Source organism: Crocuta crocuta, unplaced genomic scaffold (genome assembly GCF_008692635.1).
Source record: "Crocuta crocuta isolate KB4526 unplaced genomic scaffold, BGI_CrCroc_1.0 scaffold5, whole genome shotgun sequence".
Classification (NCBI taxonomy): Eukaryota; Metazoa; Chordata; class Mammalia; order Carnivora; family Hyaenidae; genus Crocuta; species Crocuta crocuta.
In genome coordinates this window covers 3815167-3840257 of record NW_027530500.1, presented here as the reverse complement: position 1 = coordinate 3840257, position 25091 = coordinate 3815167, and positions in this window count along the sequence as shown.

The following is a 25091-nucleotide window of genomic DNA, read 5'->3' as shown; positions in this document are numbered from 1 at the left end:
ATAAGAAAACCAACCACTTGAACCAAATATGTTTCCTGGCCACACAGACTTTTGGACAATAGAATTATTTTCAGGGCATAAGTCAGGCCCTTCTTGGCTCATCCAGAATGACAACCAGAATATCTCACTTAATCATGGGCTTTTGAAGATCCATCTACAGGCATTTAATAAACAGTTAACAAGGGTTATATAGTACAATTCAACAATACATAAAATCAGAGCTTGAGACCTGAGAGGAACTGGAAACAGTGTCTGGATCAGACCCCCCCTTTTACAGAAAATGAAACCGAAGCCCATAGAAGTTAATGAAATAAGGTCACACAACTTATCAGTGTCAAAGCAAATGAACATAAGATGTATTTAGGGATAATTGCTATATGATCGGTCCGGTGTTAGTAAGCAGTGTTGGTGGTCTGGGTTCCTCAGAAGTTTTGTTAAGAACTTTATAATCTACTGAAAACACATAAGCAGTAAACTATTATGCAGAATGAGCATGGGACTGTTTGATTATAAGCCTAATGGAATAGTCTTAGGTATCGTCTATATACCAGCGTCTACAGATTTCATAATGCCAGAGCCCCTTCATGGGTTCCAGAACTGTAAACTCAGCTCAGAATTTGGCATTTCCACTTCAGTGTACCACAGGTGTTTCAAACTAAGCATGCACAAAATTCCTATATTTCACTTTTCCACTACAATGCACACTAATGAGTTTTCTTTGCCTTTCTTTCCCAGAACACTTAGGCACAAAACATAATAAATTGGATTTAGAGAAGATAACATTTCCTGCCTGGGGTCTAAGCAATTTTTTTTTCTTCTATTGGAAGCCTCAGCTTACCTTGTAACTATATATTTTCAGAGGGATCAGCTCTGCTCTCCTCCTGGCGTATTCATATATTTTATTCCTGTTTGCAGTGAATCCTAATGCCTCCTAGCCTGATCTCATAAGAACAATTAGAAGCAGGATCATGGTCCAAGAGAAGAGAGGAAAAACAGGGAAGAAAGGTCTAAGAACAGCAAAAAAGGGACAGGAGAATGCCTACACAATTAGGTGCTATTTATTTGCCTTCCTTTTGCAGATTTGTTGTATTATATTTACCTGACTTAATATTTATCTCAATTCAATATCTTCTTCCCAGGCACAATGAGGAAAAACAGAGACTTCTCACTGAGAAAAAAATACCTTCAGATATGATACTTCCCTGAGGTGCCAATGTGCTTGCAGTTGCTGTAGATAAAGTTTATTACACTCCTTTGCCCAATGAATATAAAATATAATAACAATACCAATAACAACCACCACCACCACCACCACCACCCTGGATCTTATTTTTCTAATAAAGTCATTGAGTTGTTTAAAACTCTGGAGGAAATAAAAATCTGAAAAGGGATTCAGATGCCCTTTCTGGGAAATTTGGTATCTTGGTCTGGTGTAGTACCAAAACACAATATATAAGTTGTTGAGTTCCTAATGTTTGCTTGCTACTTTACACAGGTTGTACCGATTAATTCACTCTCCTACTGTGAGAGGAAAATATCATCTCCTTGAATAAGAGCTAGACATGCAGTCAGAGAACAAATCCAGGTTTGTTCCCTCTCAAGGCTGCTGTTGACAGTGGACTCACTAACCAGGTAGAAATCATTCTCCTAATGTTATAAACACGTAGATACTGACCTCAAGGGATTTCAATGACTTTGACTCCAAAATCTAGACTTGGTAACACTTCAGTTCTAGATGTTGGAAGACAAGTGACCGGTAGAAACAAGCAAGTCATGGTTGAAGACAGGGCATCAGCAGGACACTTAATCAAAGAGGCAATTTAAAGGCATGATCACACAAACAAAGAAGCCATGGGCTGTACAAGAGAGAATGTACCTGGGGAGTTCATGATTTTGAAGAAGTCTTAAGAAAAAGACTTCTGCTTTTACTCTTTGTTTACAAGAGCCAGTAGCATCTGGTCTTAAAGCCATTCCTCTTGGGCTTAAAATCTATCAGAGGAATAAAAGTGCAGGTTATCAGCAAAAGAACATTAAAGGATATTTGTTTGCAAAATTACTTCTTCTGGCTAGATATGAACTAATCTGAGGTATTTAAGCTTAGAATGAGATAATGTGACAATCAGGAAATAAATTACATCTTTCTTACAAACTCTGACCCACCCTCTGTGGTGGATTCTCACCACAGTAAGATGAGAATCCATTCTAAGTTAAAACACTTGACAAATGGGTACACTCCCTCAAAAAGTAACTGTTTCTATTATGAGATCATTGAATACATGAATACAAATGTACAAATGTATTTCCAGAATACATTTCTAAAATAAGTCATATCTATGTATTCATTACTTTTACCATAATGACTATATAATATAATATTGTGGTAAGTCATACTATAAACATACTGAGCAGAACCATGAGAGTATACTTATATTAATATCAGATGAAAAAGCCTTTCAAAATGCAATGCTACAAACAGTGATTACTTTACAATGGTAGCAGGTTGATAATTTAAAATGTATGTATACCTAATTACACGGCTTCAAAAATATAAAGCAAAAATTCTCTGATAATCAATGACAAATAAGTACATCTATATTAACTCTCTAAGTAATTAGTAGGACAAGCAGGGAACACTTTCAATAAGTGTAGAAAAACAAAAAGTAGAGAATTAACACAAATAAAAAACATAAATATATGAAATTTATAACTAAAAAACTGGACTAAAATTAAGTATTTTTTTTCTGGCAGTAATGCAAGACTACTATAAATCATATAAATCAATAGCAAAAGTGTAAGTGTTAACTCAAGGTTATGTTCAGACATTTTAACTTACAAATAAATCATGTGCCCAACAGAATTATATTGAAAATCAGGAAATATTCAATGATTAATAAACTGAATGATTAATACTGAAGAAGTGCATATTAAGAGTATAACTAATGATATATTTAAAGGAAAATATATAGCCTTAAGGGCATACGTTAAAAACAATATGAATGAAAATACTAATAAAAAAATAAATTACAAAAATTAGCTAACTAAACCAAAATAACAGAAAAAGGAAGATATTATGAAAATAACATCAAACATGATATTTAAAGGGGATCTATAGATATGAAGGTTAATTTTCAAGAGATTAACACAACAGAGAGATTTAAAGCCTAATTGATCAAAATGAAAGGGAGGACAGAGAGATAGAAAGAGACAGAGAGAAGAAAAACAATTAAATTAATCAACATCAAGAATTAAAAATCCAATACCACTCTAGTTTCTGAATAATTAAAATGATCATGGGGGATATTTTAAATAAGTCTATAACAAAATATACAATTACTAATATACAAATATAAATACAATTATGAAATATACAAATTACTAGAATCATATCATTTACTGAAATTGATACTTAAAGATAAAGAAATTCTGAATGGTCATATAATGACCATATATGTTATAATGACATAACTGATATACCAAAACCAATACAATTATGAAATGTACAAAGTGCTAGGATCATATCATTTGCCGAAATTGATTAAAATTTTTTTTAAAATCCTGAATGGTTATATAATGATCAAAGTAATTGATTTATTAATGAAAACCTTCCATAAAGATTTTTTAGGACTAAATGACATAACTAGTGAAACTATCAAACAGTAAAGTAATAGCTTAATTTTAAACTAATTCTTCAAAAACTAGAAAAAAAAACATCCTTCAAGATAATTATGATGCAATCAAGTATTACAAAGTCAGCATAAAAAGAGAAAGTTATAGGTCAATCTCATTCTTGAAAATATTTTAAAATCTTAAGCAATATTAGCCAAGTAAATACATTAATTTATAAAAAATAATAAAAGATAGCCTCACCAGGTGTTTTTATATTAGGAATTAAAAATTTGTTTGAAATTAATTGATGGATTTTTCTGTATGAATATATTATAGAAACATTTTAATGAACATTAAAATAGAATAGATACAGAAAGCATTTTGATAAAATCAACACCTAACAATGACTTAAAAATTACTCAGAAAATCAGGAACCAAGTGGAGATTTATCTATATGATAAGACTATATAAAAATGCGGTACCTGGGTGGCTCAGTCAGTTAAGTGCCGGACTCTATTTCAGCTCAGGTCATGATCTAATGGAGCAAGGATCTTGCTTGGGATTCTCTGTCTCCCTCTGTCTATGCCTCTCTCTCTTTCTCTCAAAAATAAATACAGAAGCATTTAAAAAGCCAATTATTTAAAAAATGTTCAGCAAACATAACACTTAATGATGACGTGTTAAAATCATTCCCTTTAGTGTCTGGTGAGACTAGCTGCCTGCCATGCCCACTCTTTTTTTTTTTAATTTTTTTTAATGTTTATTTATTTTTGACACAGAAAGAGGCAGAGTGCGAGCAAGGGAGGGGCAGAGAGAGAGGGAGAAACAGAATCTGAAGCAGGCTCCAGGCTCTGAGCTGTCAGCACAGAACCTGATGCTGGGCTGGAACCCACGAACAGAGAGATCATGACCTGAGCCGAAGTTGCACCTTTACCAACTGAGCCACCCAGGCGCCCCTGCCATGCCCGCTCTTATTTCACATTGTTATAGAGATCAGAGCAAGTGAGGTAGGCAAGCAATTGAACTAAAACTAAAATAATTGGGGAAAAAGTAGTTATCATTCTTCCTAAGTAATTCGAGTACATGAATACTAAAACTATAAAGACAAAATGGTCAAATTGGTAAGTGCAGCAATATAAAAATTAATAACAAAGAAAACATTTACTATAGCATCAAAAACATTGCATGCTTAGAAACCAATCTGAAGAACTGTATTTTAAGTTTAACCATCTTTCAGAAACTGATAATTGGTTCAAACAATCCTAATAAAATTCCGTTATGATTACAGACCTTACCCTCTTCCCCTCAACACATGATGAGCATGAAACATTATTGAACATTAGAATAGATGTAGAAAGCTTTTTGATAAAATTCAATACCTATTCATGACTTAAAAGTTACTCGGAAAATCAGGAACCAAGAGGAGATTTATCTCTATGATAAGAGTATATAAAAATGGGGCACATTATTCCTTGTTGCAGGAATGTTGATTCCTCCTGCTGATATACTGTCATTATGTATGGGAAAGGACCACAGATCTTGTCAGTGAGTTTATTTATAAACACATCAAACCTTGTAGTACTTACCATACGCTAAGTGCTATGCTTTAAATTTTGCATGCTGGCCTTAGCATTTAATATGTGTGTGATTTAGGATAAAATTATTGAGTTTCTTTGAATTCTTGTCATCATTTTAAAAATTACTTTACTTGTTGTGCCTGTGTGTAAATGCAGATAAAGATTAATTTACCATATAATTAATTGACTCAAATGGCATACTTTTGAGAATGAGTACAAGTACCATTATAAAACACACTGGTATAATTGGCAGTGTTAGTGGTCCTAATTAGAGATGATAAAAAGTGCCTGGCACTTGAAGAAGTATTCAAACCCTTATTTCATCCACTCATGTGACAGAAAGCAGCACATATTTGCTGGAGGGAACATACAGGATTTATCTCTTGGGCAATTGCTTGAGGTATACAATAAACACTGGGAAAAAGTTTCAAAGACAATCTATTGAAGTCAATAATAACAATATGAATGCATAGGGGAAGGGAAGGAAAAATAAGATTGAAACAGAGAGGGAGGCAAACCATAAGAGACTCTTATATACAGAAAACAAACTGAGGGCTGCTGGAGGGGGGCCGGGTGGGGGAGTGGACTAAACGGGTGACAGGCATTGAGGAGGGCACTTGTTGGGATTAGCATTGGGTGTTGTATGTAAGTGATGAATCACTAAATCATACTTCTGTAACCAAAACTACACTATATGTTGACTAACTTGAATTTAAATACAAAAAAATGATCACCTGGAGAAATAAGGTAGAGAACGAAGAACGATTTGTAGGCAAGGCAGAAAGAAAATCGAGAAAGGTGCAGACATAGGAGTGGGGAAGGATGGGAGCCTGTTGTATAAGTATGGAGGGATACTGGGAGCCTTAAGGTCTCAGTGTGCCAGAGACTGGAGAGGATCAGAGAGTCAGTCGTAGTGCTGTTGAAGGAATAGAGCACAGAATGGCACCTTCAAGTCAACATAATATGATATATAATAATTGGTTCTGATCTTGGGATTGGATGTGGTCTTTGAGGGTTAATATTATGCAGTTAGGGGAATAACATTAGTTAATTCTCCAAGTCGCAGTGCTGGGTGCTTGATATAAGTATGTTTTTAAATCTTTACAATCTTATTTTAAATCTTTTAAATCTTATTTTACAGGTGAGGAAATCAAGTCTTAAAAACATATTCTGACATTTCCAAGATCATAATTTAATAGCTAGAAGAGCTGGGATTTCAAACTAGGCCTCTCTTTCCAAGGCTTGTGTTCATACATTGACCTGCCAAGGAGATAACACCTGGCATGAAAGAAAGGCCCTTTGCTAGGGATGGGCAACATCTCTATGTAGCCATGACTACTGCTTTGCTAAGTGATGCTAGTTAGAATCTCATAGCTGCATTTTCCCATTTATGATAATGGAGTCACTGGGCCACAGCCCTCTTACATAGAGCTGTTAAGAAGACTAATTAGATACGTTCACAAAACTCCTTTAGTTCTTTGGAGATTTTTATATAAAACCCAGTCGTTATTATTCAAACAAAATTGCAACGCAATGCAGATTAATTTTGAGGAACCGCTCAGATAATGGTTTGTCAGCTAAATGGACAATAACAAAAGCAATATGTTTGCTTATCTTTTATTCTTATCTTAACTCCGATCTTAATTATGTAACACTGCAGGAAAGGCAAAACACAGCCTGCTTACTGAATACTAAATGTATTTGCTTGCTTGACTTCTAGCACCTGCTTGGAGAGCATGACTTCTTGAAAATTAAATAGCTAAATTACTTGAGGTTGGGTAAGATCAACAGCTTCTACCTAAAGGGAAAAAATATTGCTAATATGAAAACTGCCTTTTGCCATCTTCCCTATGCAATTCCCCTGTAAAATTCTTGCCCATCTCGGAAATCTTCTTCATCAAAGGCTTTTGTGTCTACCCCAGGCACTCTGCGTTTTCTTTCTTCTGAACTCAAACACAGTGGGTGAGTTCCTTCAGATATTCCAGGGACAGTAATTTCTGCCAAATGATGAAGAATTGGGCTAGAACACAATGGAAAGAACACTTTTTGTTCATTTCCTTTTGTGTAGAGAGAGCCTGCCACCATGCCGTCTCTATTCACCATTATAGAATGAAGGTAAGTGGACCAAAGAGACCATAGTCTTTTTCAAATAAATCTTTGCCATTATAGATTATAAGAAACAACAATACTCATCTCTTCATAGACCTTTGAAAACTACTAGTGTATTTTATTATTTCAGGAATTATTTATCCCAAATATCACTTTGTAAAGCCACAAATTGCCACATAGGCACATATTTCTAGGCTAGATCTTGTTTATTTTGAACCCCACAGTCTTTGTGTGTGTGTGTGTGTGTGTGTGTGTGTGTGTGTGTTACCATTTTCTGTATATCCTGCTGGATTGTAAGACTCAAAGAATAATTAATTATTTTCAACACTAAACCATAAAAGGTGACCATGAATGAATGAGTAAATAGATGTCAAAATGCTTTATTGTCTTATAGAATTCCTTCCAGTCTTAAACACCTATTTTCTCAAAACTCACTTCTTCATGGATAACTCTTGTAATCATGACAGGAAAGAATAAATTAAAAAGAAAACACTTAATGATTAGGGGAATACCATTAATCTTTTACTTAGTCTTTTGTTTTCATTTCTCATAGCATGTTTTAATTTAATAATGTATGAAATGAAAGACCTCTGTATTTTGGGTCTTGGGGACTTAAATGTTTTTATAAACAATTAGGATTTGATTTCCTTTTATATTTTTCCCAGTGTTAACATCTTTTAACTTAATTTTTGGATAGGCAATCCATTCACAGTGTTCAAAATTAAAAATTATAAAAGAGTAGTATTGAGTGAAAAATTTTCCTCCCCCATCTATGTCTCCTAAACTTGGTTCCTTTCCCAACAGATTAAAACACAACAACAAAAACAAACAGAACAAAACCAAAGAAAAACTTAGGTTCCTTTATCTATTCCTCTGATGATGGACATTTAGGTTGTTTCCGTATCTTGGCTATTGTGAATAATGCCGCATTAAACATGGTATACAGATATCCTTTTGGTATCCTGTGTTCATTTTCGTTCGGTACCCACAAATGGGATTGCTGGATCATATGATAGGTCTGGTTTTAATTTTTTGAGGAAAGTCCATACTGTTTTCCATAGTGGCTGCACCACTTTTCTTCACATTCTTGCCAACACTGTTATTTCTTATCTTTTTGACAATAACCATTCTAATAAGTGTAAGGTGATATCTTATTTCATTGTAGTCTTGATTTTCATTTCACTGATAATTAGTGATGCTGTTGAACACCGTTTTGTTTGTTTGTTGGCCATTTGTACATCTTCTTTGAAAAATGTGTATTTAGATATTCTTCTCATTAAAAATTTTTTTTGATGTTTATTTATTTTTGAGAGAGAGAAAGAGTGTGAATGGGGGAGAGGCAGAGAGAGATGGAGACACAGAATCCGAAGCAGGGTCCAGTCTCCATGATTTCAACACAGAGCCTGCTGGTGTGATTGAACCCATGAACTATGAGATCATGACCTGAGCTGAAGCCTGACACTCAACCGACTGAGCCACCCAGGTGCCCCCTGCTCATTTGTAATCAGATTTCTTGTTACTGAATCATATGAGTTCTTTGCATCTTTTAGATATAAACTCTGATCAGATATACAACTTGCAAATATTTTCTCATTTTCCATACATTGCCTTTCCATTTTTTAATGGAACCTGAATTTGATTTTATTGTTCTCAAGTATATGTATATGTATCTTATCTTAAATATGTATATATGTGCATGTATATAATAATATATATGTGAAAGCTATGTGTTATATACCTTGTTTTGCATGTTTATCTAAGTGGTTAATTGCTGTATGTATTTTTAAACTCCTTATTTTTTACAACCAATAGATTTACAAAATTCTCCATCCTAACACTTGCTAGTCCAATGTTTCTAGTTTCATTAGTTCACAGTGTTCTATTGTACAAGTAAGCCACAATTAATATACTCATTCTTCTGTTGATAAGCATACAGTTGGGTTAGCGTGTATGTATGTGTGTATGTGCATATACATATGTTTCTATATAAATATATACACAGACAAAACACTGTTATAGAATTATAGAAATCAAGATGTGTCTCTTCACAAATATGTGAGAAATTCTCTAGGGCATATATTTAGGAGTAAAATCACTAGGTAGCAGGATGTGTGCATTATCAACTTCAATATGAAAAATGAAACTGCTATTCAAAGGACTTGTAACATTAACATCTGTAATCACATTAACAACGGAATTATACAAACACTCCTTATTGATCTACATCCTCATCTAGACCTGGTGATTGTTCTCCAACCTCCCCATTCAGAAACAGAAGAGTATGATAGGGTGGTTTACTGTCATTTTAACTTGTTTTCTCTATTCTGCTATTTTCATAAATTTGTCGTTACTTAAAATATCATTTCTGTTAGTCATCTATTCAGTCTTTCTCTATTAGACAGTCTGTTTCTCTTTTTTTGCAGTTCTTTAATTAATTTCGAGTACTGATCCTTCACACAATATATTTGTTGCAAATGATTTCTTATAGCCTATGGTTTATATCACTTTTAGTATTTTGGGATAAACGGAAATTTATACATATTAATTAGGTACATTTATCAATGTTTCTTCCATGGTTTGTGCTTTTGATTCATTCTATAATCCCTTATTTACAGTAAGATAATAGTTACAGTTTTATATATTTCCTACAAAATTTTTAAAGTTTTGCTTCCCATTTTGAGTTTTAATTAATCTTTATTTTTGTACATTATGTGAAAGATTCAGTTCCACTTTATAAAAAATTGCTTTTGAGTGTTCCATCAATGGCTTAGAAAGCCATTTAAGTCATTTAAGAAATTTTCATAAATACAGCCGTCCTTTTCTGGCCTATTGTTTTTCACTGGGCTGTTTGTCAATCCCAGTACCAAAGGCATATTATCATAACTTTAACTTGTTTTTCCACAAAGTTGTCGCAGCTAATTTTTTTGTACATCTTTACGAGATAAAATTTACATACTGTAAAATTCCCCCATTTAAAATGTAAATTTCATATTTTTAGTATATAAACAGAGCTGTACAACCATGACTCTAGTAGAAGTTTAGAACATTTTCGTTATCCCAGAAAGAAACCCTGTGCTCGGGAAGAGTCAGTTTCCAGTCTCTGCCACCCGCAAACCCGTAGGCTAACACTGATCAACCTTCTGTCTCTATACACTTACATGTAATGGGTAAGTTCAGTGGACTCGTACAATACGTGTTTTTCTGTGTCTGGCTTCTTTTACTTAACATAATGTTTTCAAGGTTCATCAGTGTTGTAACATGTATTAATGTTTCATGATTTTTAATACCAAATGATCTTCAATTATATGAAAATATTACATATTGTTTAGCTTTTCATGAATTGATGGGTGTGTGAATTATTTTCACCTTTTTTTAAGTTTATTTATTTATTATGAGAGAGACAGAGAGACAGAGAGAGCAGGGGAAGGGCAGAGGAAGAAGGAAGGAGAGAATCATTGACATGGGATTTGAATTCATGAACCGTGAGATCATGACCTGAGCTGATATCCAGAATCAGACGTTTCACCGACTGAGACATCCATATGCTCCTATTTTCATGTTTTTGGTGATTTTGCATAATACTGCTGCCTTAACTAATCTTCATCCTTCCTTTTTTACATACAATTTAGAAATTATATGTCAAATTCCATAAAATACCATGTAAGATTTTGTAATTAAATCTAATTTTAATGTGAGGATAATTAACATATCTACAATGGTTTCTTTTATTAAACATAAGTATAAACATATATGTATCTAATACACAGGTGCACATTATAATTTCCTCTTCAACTAGGGTCATGCTCAGATCTTATTAGATTTATTCTTAGGAGTTTTTATTTTAATGTTACTATACATGCAGGACTCTTAAAATTATATGTTCTATGAGTCGATAAAAAGATAATTAATTTGTATATACTGATCATATAATCCAGCAAACCTGCTGAACTTTATCCTATATATCTGCATTTATTTAAAAAACTTTTTTTAAATGTTTATTTATTTTTGAGAGAGAGAGACAGAGCACAAGCTGAGGAGAGGCAGAGAGAGGGAGACACGGAATCCAAAACAGGCTCCAGGGTCTGAGCCATCAGCACAGAGCCGGATGCAAAGTTTAGACTCATGAATGGTGAGGTCATGACCTGAGCTGAAGTTGAATGCTTAACCGATGGAGCCACCCAGTTGTCCCTCTATATCTGCCTTTAAAACACCTGTGCTTATATATGGGAAATCATATTGTATTCAATTAATGACAGACTTACTTCTTTCTTTGAAATTTTCTTTCTGTTATTTATTTGTTAGTCCTCTGGTCTGATCAGAGCTTCCATTTCTATACTGATAGAAGATATATGAAGTAACATATTTTTCTAAGCTATATTTCTTATTTGAATTTAAAATAACAACTTCTAGAGGTGCCTGTGTGTCTCAGTCAGTGAAGTGTCCAGCTCTTGATTTCAGCTCAGGGTATGATTTCATGGTTCATGGGACTGAGTCCCACATTGGGTTCTGCTTTGACAGCATGGAGCCTGGTTGAGATTCTCTCTCTCTCCTTCTCTTTCTGCCCCTCCCCCAGTTGTGTTCCCTCTCTCTCTTTCTCTCTCAAAATAAATAAACTTCAAAAAATAAAATAAAATAATAAAAAACTTCTAATGTTGTAATATTAGGTATGATATGTGATATGCAGATAATCTTCATCATGTAAAATGAGTTTCAACTATTCCTAGTTTCCTCACCATTGTAAAACAAATATGAGTTCAAATAGACTATATAACAATTGCTACATCTATTCAGTTAAATTTCCCAGTTTAATTATGTGGTGAAGAACAGCAACAGACTTTATGTAACCTAATTAATGTATTCCTAGAAACTTGACTTTGTCATGTGATATTATCTGATACATTACTGGCTTTAGTTTGCTGAACAGTTTAGAATTGTTTATATCTGTATTCATGAATGATAGTGGCATGCAAATATAGCACTTGGTTGGTTTGTTATAAAGATTACAGTGACTCCAGAAGATTTAGGGAGAATTCTTTCTTTTTTAATTATTGTATAGCACTAAGGATCTAATCATATTGCCATTATCTGACATGTGAAGAAGCTCCCTTTAAAATACTATGGACTTATTGGGGGAGAATTGTACTATCGTTAATATTTATGAGTCTTTTCATCTTATTTATTTCCTCTTGTGCATATTTCAGTGACTAAATGGTTTTAGGACATTGCTTCTTTTAGGAGTTTTCAAATGTATTATTATATTTTGGGGATTAGACACATCTCATTATTATTATTTTTAATATTTAGTATAGTTAAACAGATGTTTCCTTTTTAGACAGAATTATTTGTGTGTGTTTGCACATTGTTTCTTTGTCTCTCACTCTATCATTTTTTAGCAATTATGTCAGAAGTTTGCTACTTTATTAGTCTTTTCAAAGAAATGCAGAAACTTTGGGCTTGTTTATCATTTCCATTTTGTAATTATTTTCTAAAATTTAAGAGTTATTATACAAGAAAGGGCGCTACTGAAAATGCCCATTGGACAAATATAATACATCAAAAGCAATGTTTTATCCCAGGAGAAACCCAAAAATTGGCACAACTATCAGGGACTTAAATTACAAGAGTGCTGATCTCCATCAAACCTGCAGTCAATTTGCTTTCATTGCCTTCCAAAATCTATTCTTAGGAAACTACAACCAGTCACTTTAAGTTACAAGGTGTCACACCAGTAGCACCGGATGTGTCTCTACCAAGAATATATCCCTATATCATCTGGCCTTTGGAATGTAACTATCGATATGGTAAATGTATTTTGTTTCCAATCTTTATCATCAAAGTGTATCAATAGCAGCTTGCATTTAAGCGTGAATGATGGCAGCACACTGTCTTGTGTCAGGGCGATGTGCGCCTCTTTCCTTCAGTTTTGTCCTCAAGTATATGACAAGTAAGTGATTATAAAGGGTGTCAAAATGGCCAGTAAAGATACTGAATCTCAATAGTAGTCACTAAAAATCAAGTTAAAACTGGGGCACCTGGATGGGTCAGTCGGTTAAGCAGCTGACTTCGGCTCAGGTTATAATCTCACTGTCTGTGAGTTCAAGCCCTGTGTCAGGCTCTCTGCTCACAGCTCAGAGCCTGGAGCCTGCTTTGGATTCTGTGTCTCCCTCTCTCTGCTCCTCCCCTGCTTGCACTTTCTCCTTCTCTCTTTCCCTCAAAAGTAATAAATAAACATTAACAAATTTTTAAAAAATCAAATTAAAACTATAATATCATTTTTAGCCCATCAAATTGATAAAAGTTTGGATAGGTTATGGGTCTGTTGATAATATTGTTACTCTCATCCATTACATGTGGAAATAACAATTTCCACAATGTGTTGGGGATTATCTCATAATACCTGAAGTAATATAATGATGATAATAATAATGATAACCTTTGACATGATAATCCTAAATGTGTGAATCAACTTTAAATAAATAAAGACCATGTGAGAAACATAAGAATAAACACATAGTTATTTTTATTGCAGAATTGCTTGAGTGACAAAAACAAACAACAAAAACCTAAAAGAATTTCTGAATATCCAACTGGTTAATATCTTTTACATAATGAAATTGAGATATATCTCTAGTTATTACCTTGTAGAATTCTCCCTGGTGTCTCATTAAATTAAACAAGTAGGCAATGGGAATATTTAGTAATGCAGCCCTGTGTGAGAAAATGAAAACAATAGCAACAAAAGCCTTCTTTGTATTTATGTTTGCATGAGGTTAGAAGATGCCAGTGCATATACTCCAAATTGTTAATTGTTACCTTGAAGAAGGGTAAGATTGTTGAAAACTTTTATATGACTCTGTGTTTGGAATTTCCATAGAAGGTTGATTTATTTTATTTAAAAATAATATAAAAAACAATGCATTTGCAAACTTACCCCGAATATGCAATCAGATCGGATGCAAACAAACTCCAGATCTCCTACCCTCTAGTTCACTGTATTTTCCTAGATACTCACTTTTTCTATCCCATTGTTATATATAATTAAATACTAAGAAATTTCCACTTCAAAGAGAATGCTTCATGACTCTTTCTTTCCACTTGTCTTTTTAAAAATAATTACTCTAAAGTCCGGGGATAGTGTTTATTTGGCAGGCAATAATTTATGCATCCATCAAGGAAACAATTCCATTCTCTGTAAACTATGTAGAACAAAATTTCGAAAATATGTGTAGGCAAGAAAAATTTCTGAAGATGCAGATACATTCTGAAGATGTATCTGAAGATACACTCAGCTTTGTGTATTTTATTCCTAAGAAAATCCTTGAACCACCTCAGAGAACCGAAATATTTATTATTGCCTCATGGCATTCGTAAATTAGATTTATGAAGAATGATGGCTATTAAGGCCGAGCAGTTATGTCAAGTTACAAAGCAAAACTCATCTTGAATGAAGCAGGAAAGACGGAAAAAGATACTGACAACATGAGAATGGGAAGAATCAATTAAATAAGTAACCCTCTGCAGGTTCAGATGGTGTGCACATGCAGAAACACAGGCAACGGTTAAGTGGAAACTTAAGATGAATCTCTAGTTTCTGCTTTCAATCCCAGGTCATAGTCTCTCTTGCAGTTAACATGAAAAAGCACGGGGTAGTTCAACGAATAGGGTTATCATTCACACATTACCTGTGTAAGCCAGAATGACCAAATGGCAAATAAAATGAAATGTACGCATACTTAGAGTATTTCCCTGGTCCTCTCTGAAAGGTATGAACCCTACTTGGGTTAAGGGATACTGCAACACAATGAAAGCAACCTAAGACATGAGTTCATGGCTACTGAAGGCAGAAATGAGTTCATGGCTACTATAAATACAGGAAAGGGACAATAAAAAACTTTTTAAAAGCAGAATCAAAAATCACAAAAGGTACCAGGCTTACAAATATTTAGGGAATTATGGGGTGCCTGGATGGCTCAGTTGGTTAAGCATCTGAGTTGAGCTCAGGTTATGATCTCACCATTCTTAAGTTGGAGAACCATGTCGGGCTCTGTGCTGACAGCTGAGTCTTGAGCCTGCTTTAGTTCTGTGCCTCCCTCTCTCTTTATCCCTCCCCTGCTTGTGCTCTGTCTCTCTCTCTCAAAAATAAACATTAAATTAAAAAATTAAAAAAAAAAAAGATGATTCTTGGGACACCTGGGTGGCTTAGTTGGTTAAGTGTCACTCTTGATTTCAGCTCAGGTTATGATCTCACAGTTCCTGGGTTTGAGTCCCATATCAGACTCTGTGCTGACAGCTCAGAGCCTGCAGCCTGCCTCGGATTCTCTCTCTCCCTTTTTCTCTGGCCCTCCCTTGCTCATGCTCTGTCTCTCTTTCTCTCTCTCTCAAAATAAATAAGCATTAAAAAATTGGAAACAAAAAGAAATATTTAGTTAAGTAACACCCAAAGTGAGTTAAAATATATTCATAGAAATTTATTTAAAAATATGAAAATGTATACATATATAAAAAGATGATTATTTTAGGAATGAAGAATGTTCAAAATCATAAATTAGTGTTACATGCCACATTAACAGATTGAAAAAAAACAAAAGTCCATCGTCATCTCAAGGGGCACATAAAAATATTTCGATAAAATAAACAATCATCCAATATGAAAATGTTTAGGTTATAATGAATAAACAGTATGTTCTTAACTTGATCAACTATATCTCTCAGAAATTTACAACAACCATCATACTCAGCAGTGAGACTTTAAAATGATTTTCTTGATAGTCAGGAACATGACTAGAATCACTACGATCGTGGCTTCTATTAAACATTGTTCAAAGGGAACTGACTAATGGAGTGAAAAGGAAAAAAAATAAAGGAACAAACAGAGAGGGAGGGAGAGAGGGGGTCAGAGACAGGGAGGAGGAAGCAGAGGAAGAGAGGAAAAAGAAAATCAAAGGTATAAACATTATAAAAATGTATCAACCATTGACAGTTCTTGGCGGGCATATGACTGTCCACACACACACACACACACACACACACACACACACACACAAGTCAAGAACACATAATGAACGATGAAGATTAGTGATGGGAGTCCAGCAGTCAGACATCATTATGAGTTCTCTGTGGTGGTGCACGAGTCAGTTGTCACTGTGCCGCTGTGTTCTGGAGAAGAATTCTAAATTTTAAACTGGTTCTCCATATGGTTATGAAAGTATGTTATTCAAAGTTGAGGGGCGCCTGGGTGGCTCAACTGGTTAAGCGTCCACTTTGGCTCAGGTCATGATCTCACAGGTTTGTGAGTTCCAGCCCCGCATCAGGCTCTGTGCTGACAGCTGGGAGCCTGGAGCCTGATTCAGATTCTGTGTCTCCCTCTCTCTCTCTGCCCCTCTCCTGCTTGCACTCTGTCTCTGTCTCTCAAAAATAAACAACAAACAAATTTAAAATAAAAAAATAAAAAAGGAGGAGCGCCTGGGTGGTTTAGTCAGTTAAGCGTCCGACTTTTGCTTAGGTCATGATCTCACGGTTCGTGGGTTCGAGCTCCGCATCGGGCTCTGTGCTGCCAGCTCAGAGCCTGTTTCAGTCTGTGACTCCCTCTCTCTCTGACCCTCCTCTGCTCACGCTGTCTCTCTCTCTCTCTCTCCTAGAAATAAATAAAACATTTAAAAAATAAATAAATAAGAAAGTAAATAAATAAATAAAAAAGGATATATAGTATATTTGGATTTAATTATTTGTAATTTATATGACAAAGGGTGTATGTGAAGGTATGTGTGTGTGTGTGTGTATATATACATATATATATACACACTACCAAAGTAGTTTCTAAAAATTATGAGAAAAATACAGAATACACACAGAAAAATAGGCAAAATTTGGGAACAGTTTTTGCATAAAAGAGAAAATCCAAAATACTAACCCTCAATTATCCCTGAGACGGAGTCAGAGAGATAGTTATTTTTATATATATTGCATATAGTGGGATGGTAGATTTTTATTGTATTATTTGGAAAGAAATCTGTCAATATCTTTTAACATTTAAGTATACATAACCTTTGACCCAGTAATCTTACTCATGTGGATTTCTTTTTATAGAATTTAGAAGTGAAAGTATTGGTAAGTACAGTTTTATGTACAAAAAAGCCCAATACAGCATTATTTGTGTTGACAAAACAAAACAAAAAAGCCACCTTATAAACAACCTTAAATATGTATTAGTAGGAGAATAAATTTGTTGAATCCATAAATATGAAATAGTTACCAGTTATTTTATTTACTTATTAAAAAATTTTTAACATTTATTCATTTTTGAGAGACAGAGAGAACAGTGTGAGTGGGAGGGGGGAAGAGAGAAAGAGGGACCGAGAGAATCCGAAGCAGGCTCCAGGCTCTGAGCTGTCAGCACAGAGCCCAATGCAGGGATCGAACTAGTGAACCGCAAGATCACGACCTGAGCCGAAATTGGACACTCAGCTGACTGAGCTAGCCAGATGCCCCATTAGCAGTTACTTTAAAGAATATATCAAATCTTCCTTCATTTACATTCGGTAAGATTTAGTGAGAAAATCAAGGAATGAAGACGTGACTAAATGCATATTCCCTTCCAAGAATGCTTATAGTCATGTTTCCAGGAACATAGACAAATATGTGAAGATACATGGGCAAAGTCGGTAGCTACCTTGAAGGTGGCATGAGAGAGTAGGGATCCCATATTAATAATGAAAATGTAAACTGGTACATTTCTTTTTTTTAAACGGGTATTCTAACAGCAATAAATATTTACATACATCTCGACTTCTACTTCTAGGAATTTACCCAAAGCAGATAGATAAAATATGGCTTATACACATAAAAGTTGTTTATTACAAAATAATATACAATAATAAATAGTAGGAGGACTAGCAAATATCCAGCCATGGACGAAGGATAAGGACACACATAAGTGTCATCACCCTATGATACTGTGAAGCCATTACATGTAATGACATAAGGCTATAAATCAATATTGAAAAATAGTCAAGTCAAAATAAGGCCTTAAATCAAGCAGACTATGAAATTATGTTTATATATGATTGAAATAAATATCAATTTGTAAGACTGTGCTGAGTGATTAGGAGAATATGTGAGAAAAGGAAACATTTCCTTCCATTTTGACTTTGACTGAATAAATATTTTATTTATTTATTTTTAAAAGATTTCATGTTTAAGTAATTTGTATAGCTAATGGAGGGCTCAGACTTACAGCCCTGAGATCAAGAGTTGCGTGCTCTCCAGACAAAGCCAGCCAGGTGTCCCTGAATAAACATTTTAGGATAGCAATCTAATTAAAGCACTCAACAGACTTTTTTGATTGCCTACTTTGTATTACACATTTTGTTGAAGATACGGTGGTTAGATTGGCCTATATAGGCTCTTTCCTTGTAAAGCTTATATAGAGGGAGAGCTTGGTGTCAAACAATCACACATATAACTATAAGCTTAAAATTGGAATACATACTATTGAAGAAAAGCACAAGGTCTCCCAAAGTGATGTCATGGGTGAAGAGCATCTCCCGGAGGGAGTGACAAAATGTGAAGGGCCAGCCAGGTAGGACAGCTGCTGGGCCAGAGCTGGGGGGCACTGTGGGGGGGGGGTAGAGATGACATGAATACAATGAACACGTTCCAGGCAGATTGTGCAAAGGCGCTGGAGACAGAAACAGACCCAGAGAGAGAGACAGGAAAGAGAAAGACAGAGGAGAAGGAAAAAGGCAGGATATGATGGCAACATTGTNAATACTATATACTATTATTATTATATAATATTATATAATAATAATACTATATTATATTATTTAATATTATTACTATATTATATTATATAATATTATTATTATATAATATATATATATCACTTTGGAGAGATTTTTCTCTACCTTGGTAGCAGTCTCTCAGCCAAGTCAAGGAAATACATTGGTAAATGTAAATGGTAAAATACATTGGCTGTAGTTTAGATCCTGTGTGGTTCTATGCTCTTGACTGAGTTACTTCTGTTTGGTATCACGTACTGATCATATCGTACCATTTATATGATTATGGGAATAGATATACACAGTTCATTTAATTAGGAAGTGGATACAGGAATTGAGAACACACATGTGCACACACATGCACATGCTTCATTCTGGAAAGGAAAACCCACACAGTTCCAACTGCCTATTTCTTTCTTAAGGGGAATGCTCCCTGAAGCAGAGGCAACTCCTTTCTGTACTAATAATCCAACATCCAGTGGGAGAAAATCTAGTGTCGAAGGTGCGTTGGACAACTCTCAGCACCAACTCTGAGTTGGTGTTTCCCTTGGCAGTGTGCACTCCCAGAAAGAACAAAGGTGAATGGCTAACTCAAAACTACATCGTTTGAAGAATTGTTTCCTCCCAGCCATCACCACCAGCCCATCTGAGAAATGGATCAGGTGGAGTGTGAGCTACTTTGGAACAGCTGGACGCTGCTTTAGAATGCAGGGAAGACCGAATTGGATCCTTGTACAGACAAAGGCAGGCACAATAAGAGAGTAAAAGCAGAGATCCCTTTAGGCTTCATGGAGTGTCAAAACTCTGGATAAATAAGAAAGTTTTTATTGTAACAGTTTTTTTGTTGTTTCTTTTTAATTCTTGTGTAGAGAAAAGAAGTGTAGGATATGGAAAGGATTAGAACTCTTACGGGCCCCGTTACCCGGCAAGTTTCAAAACCACTAAGAGCTTCTCTGTCCTTATTTGGAAAATGGAGGCAATATTCCCTCATATTACAGCAGTCGCTGGCAAGGCCCTGCACAAATTTTCTTGGTCTGCTTCCACACAGCCTATATTTCCTGTACATGACCATGGCTTTCTCAGTGTCTCTGAGTGGCATTCTTAGGCCTGGGAGTGTGTTTGACCCATGTACACAACAGGGCAGTGGCGTAGGAGAGTTACCTCTCTGGGAGCAACCCTCAACCAATGAGGAATGCAAGTTGCTGAACATGGTGAATGATTACACAACCTTCCTTGTTCTTTATTGGAAAAATTGGAGGAAATAGGCAGTTTCTCAGAGGGTTCCCGTGAATCTGGCCCTGATTGGCCACAGTGGCAAATTATTGGCTTTTACTTCCTCCCTGTCTCATTTCCCCAAGCCGTCATAATGGTTTCTGGGATCATTGCTCAAATGAAGTACTTGTACCCAAATCCTTACACAAAGCCTTTCTTGGGGGGCGTAACTCAAACTAAGATGATTTTTATTTTTTGGAATTCAGTATTATATAATTCAATATTATATAATTTATGTGGAACATAAAATGCTGCTCTATTTGCTAATCGCAGAGGCTATGTAACTGTTCTTGGTATCACATTGTCTCAGAGAATTTAGCAATAAAGAGAGAAAGGAAACCATCCTATGCACCTCAAATATCCATTCCTACTTCTTGTACAGTAATAGATACCTCAGATGTTGCTGGAAACATAGCTGCTAAATCTAGGTACTACATTTCCCAGTTTTATCTCAGTGACATGAGTCACATGATTGCCAAGGTAGGTGGGCCCTTGGTACCTTGGTACGTAGCTTCTTGTCTTCTTGAATGGAATGAATTGAGCTTTCCCTTTTCTTCTTCCTTCCCCTCTTAGAGGAATATGGAAGCAATGGTGATTTGTTCTTGACTGTGCAGATCAGGGAATTGCCGTAGGGATGCTGTAGGAGACTGGCTCGTCAACACTGTGAGGCTGGTGGAGCTGGATGCCAGCCTAATCTTTAAATCTCTGCTATTTTGTGGGGTGCCTGGGTGGCTCAGTGGGTTAAGCATCTGACTTTGGCTCAGGTCATGATTTCAGGGTTTGTGGGTTTGAGCCCCGTGTCGGGCTCTGTTTTGACAGCTAGCTCAGAGCCTGGAACCTGCTTCAGATTCTGTATCTCCTTCTCTCTCTGACCCTCCTCTGCTCACACTGTCTCTCTCAGAAATAAATAAAAACGTTTAAAAATATTTTCTAAAAATCTCTGCTATTTTGAGTCTTAGGCACACCTGCTTCACCCATAACCTAGCTAACATCCATCAGAACTTGAGACTGCAGACATTTAGGATGGCCAACGTTCATGAGAATCCCTAACATCTTGAATAGATGGGAGAAATGCACATGAAAAAACAATGACAACAATGTGTGTCATTATGGATTTCTCTCATAAAGAATGAAGTATTATATGGCCATTTGCAGTTTTTTCCCTATAAAACAATGGCTCAAACAAAGTTTCAAATTCAGTTGTGATGATAGCCCCAATTTTGAGTGATTTTCCTCAATGCTTATACTGCAAATTGAATATTTGCAATGTTAAAATATTTCATCTTTAAGTTCCATTTCTGACACATCAATGGTAACGTGGGACTTCCAACTTAAAAACGGTAAAAAAATTTTAAGCAAAGATAAAACCTACGGAAAAGATCATCTTTAAAGGGATTTGAGCTAAGGGAAATCTCCACAGACCTTCAGAACAAGCAGATCAGAACAAATTATGAAAATCGGACATTGGAACAATGCACCTTGATGCAAACGGCAAGATGCAGAGAAACACCAAGGCTGCATGTTTAATGTCAACACCATGATCTGGTAAGTGTAAGCATTGGGCCAGAAATAAGGGGATTAAGTCTGGAACCCTGGGGCCCAAGGAAAGAGACCATAATGACCTCAGGTCAGTTTCATTTACTGATTTCCAAGTGCCCAAGAGGGTCTAGAATCATCAGCTTAGCTACCCAGGATTCCTGCAGATTAATATTAAGCAAATATAAGCTGAAAAATGAAATAATCAGATCTAAAGGGAATAAAGTACCCTAAATAGGAGTCAGCAATAAAAACTAAAGTCAGTGTCATAGAATCCAAATGTCTTCAGATATTAAGGTTATTAAGCACATTTTTAAAAGTGGTTTATGAAATTAACAATGTAGTAAGCAACAGTTGCTACAAATAGTAATGCAGATTAAAAAAATTTAAAAATATACAACCCAAAATACAATAAATGGGCTAAATAGAAACTTAGACATGGCTTAATAAAAAATAAACCAAATGTGCAAAAGTCCTAACACTTTTAATCTTTGGTAGCTGATAAATTTGTTAACATGAAAAGGATGAAGTAATTTACTAACACATTATTAAAACTTCAGCAATGTGACTATATATACAAATAAACAGTAATAACTTGTTTTTCTTGTTATGAATTTCTAGTTACTTTATTGAACAACAAACAGATTCTTTAATATTGAAACCCTAAATACCTGGGAAGGCACACTAATTTCTTGGATAAAATGATCTGCATCATAAATATGTCAACCCCCTTCAAATTTAGCCATAATTTTTGGTACTATAATCAACACAAATATTATTTTTCAAGTGAATTGACAGACTGATTCTAAATTTGTGTCTAAGAATAAGGCATGGGAGCCCACCCACCATATATTAAGACACATAATGTTATAATAATTAAGATACTTGATATAAGCACAGAGCTTGATAAAAAGAACAGAAGGAAATCAGACTGAGACCCATAAATGATACAAAAATATCCAATGATGGATACGGCTGTATAGATCAGTAAGGAGAATGGTCAAGTTATTCACATGAAAACATTAATTAGGTCATGATCTTATCCTACACATAAAATTAATTCAGGTGGATTACAGGTTAAATTTTATTTTATTTCATTTTTTTAAATTTTTTTTTATTTATTTCTAGGAGAGAGAGAGAAAGAGAGAGAGAGACAGTGTGAGCAGGGGAGGGTCAGAGAGAGAGGGAGTCACAGACTCTGAAACAGGCTCCAGGCTCTGAGCTGGCAGTCAGCACAGAGCCCAACGCGGGGCTGGAACCCACGAACCGCGAGATCATGACCTAAGTGAAAGTGGACGCTTAACTGACTAAGCCACCCAGGCGCCCCACAGGTTAAATTTTAAAGGCCAAACTTGGGGCGCCTGAGTGGCTCAGTTAGTTAAGTGTCTAACTTCAGCTCAGGTCATGATCTCACGGTTTGTGAGTTTCAGCCAGGCGTCAGACTCTGTGGGGACAGCTCAGAGACTGAAGCCTGCTTCAGATTCTGTGTCTCCCTCTCTCTCTTTGCCCCAGCCCTGCTCACACTCTCTCTATCTCTCTCAAAAATAAATAAATGTTAAAAATATTTAAAGGCCAAACTGCGACGTTTTTAAAGTCAATGTAGAAAAATATCTGTCTTTGCAGAGTAGAGAACTGTATCTTATGCAAAATATAGAAACTCTGGTCACAAATGTAAAGATTGAGATTTAGGATATCGGTTAGATAAGGCACCATAACAGAATTTAAACTGCACGTACTAAATTGGCAAAAGGCATGCACGATAATGTGTTTTTGTCTCTGACATTGAATAGCTCAATACAAAATATGCAGATTGTCCAATTAAAAAATAAGCAATGCTTAAGCAAGTATTTCAAAGAGGAAGCTCATAGACATAAGAAAATGTGTTTATCCTGATTAATAATCAGATAACTGGAATTAAGATTATAATTAGACAGAATTTAATATCCACCAGATTGCTAACAATTATAAAGTCTGGCAGCACCAAGTATTGAAAAGCATGGCTGTCAAAATGAATTTACTAGAAGTCATGAGTTGGTACAACCATTTTGGAAAATGTTTGGCATTTTCTTGCAACATTGCATAATCACATATGTGATGTCCTAATATTTTCACTCCTAATTATATCTGTTTTAGTGCTTGTGTGCATGGACACAGGAACAAGAAAGCCCACAGCAACTTTCATGTGTGAGTGTAGACATGTGCCATTTGTATAAAAGAAAAAAAAAGGAAAAATAAATGCACATCACCAAAAGAGTAGTGTAGTGGAATACTCTATATAAATAAAATAGACTACAGGTATGCATGATATCTGCTGGAAGACTGCTTTAGCAAACACACGCTGAATGTCCCTCTTAATCATTGCCTTGAGAATGTGGAGTTCCCATTCTCCCTATACGTTTCCATCAAGCAGGATATGTAGAAAAAACATGTAGAGCATTCAAGGTCAGAGGCTCTGGCGTGCACTACCTGCAGTGTCTTTTTTGTGAGGAAGATTGTTCAGATGTTAGGCTTTGATCTCCTTCAATGAAAGATGGGAAAGGTTTCAGAGAGCTGCTGGGCTTGTTGTTACTCTATAAAAGCTTGCTGCATGTACATTTCAGCAGTAGATACTTTGTAATGGGCTGCTCCTTGACTCCTTGTACTGAAGTTGCCCAATAAACCTGGGTCTCAGTCACTTTCCAGGGCATTTCTTTGGAATCCACCCACCATCAGTTTAGAGTCTGCTGGGCTGTAGCTGCACAAGGTACAAGCAATGGCTTGTAATTTGTCTCTCAGAAATGTAAGTCAAATCACACCATTATTGTAAAACTAATGAACATACTGAACAGTTCTTTAGGCTCCCATCCATTCAAAAAGAGGAGAGAAAGAGTAACTTTCTCCTGCAAAAATGGAAACAGCGAAATGGCACAGATCACACCTTAAAACTTTCCATATTCCATATGTTCTCACTCATATGTGGATCTTGAGAAACCTAACAGAAGGCCATGGGGGGGGGTGGATAAGAAGGGGGAAAAAGTTACAGAGGGAGGAGACAAACCATAAGAGACTTAAACACTGAGAACAAACTGAGCGTTGATGGGGGTTGGAGGAGGGGAGAAAATGGGTGATGGGCATGGAGGAGGGCACTTGTTGGGATGAGCACTGGGTGTGGTATGGAAACCAATTTGACAATAAATTATATTAAAAAGTTTTTGATACAATTCTATCTAGA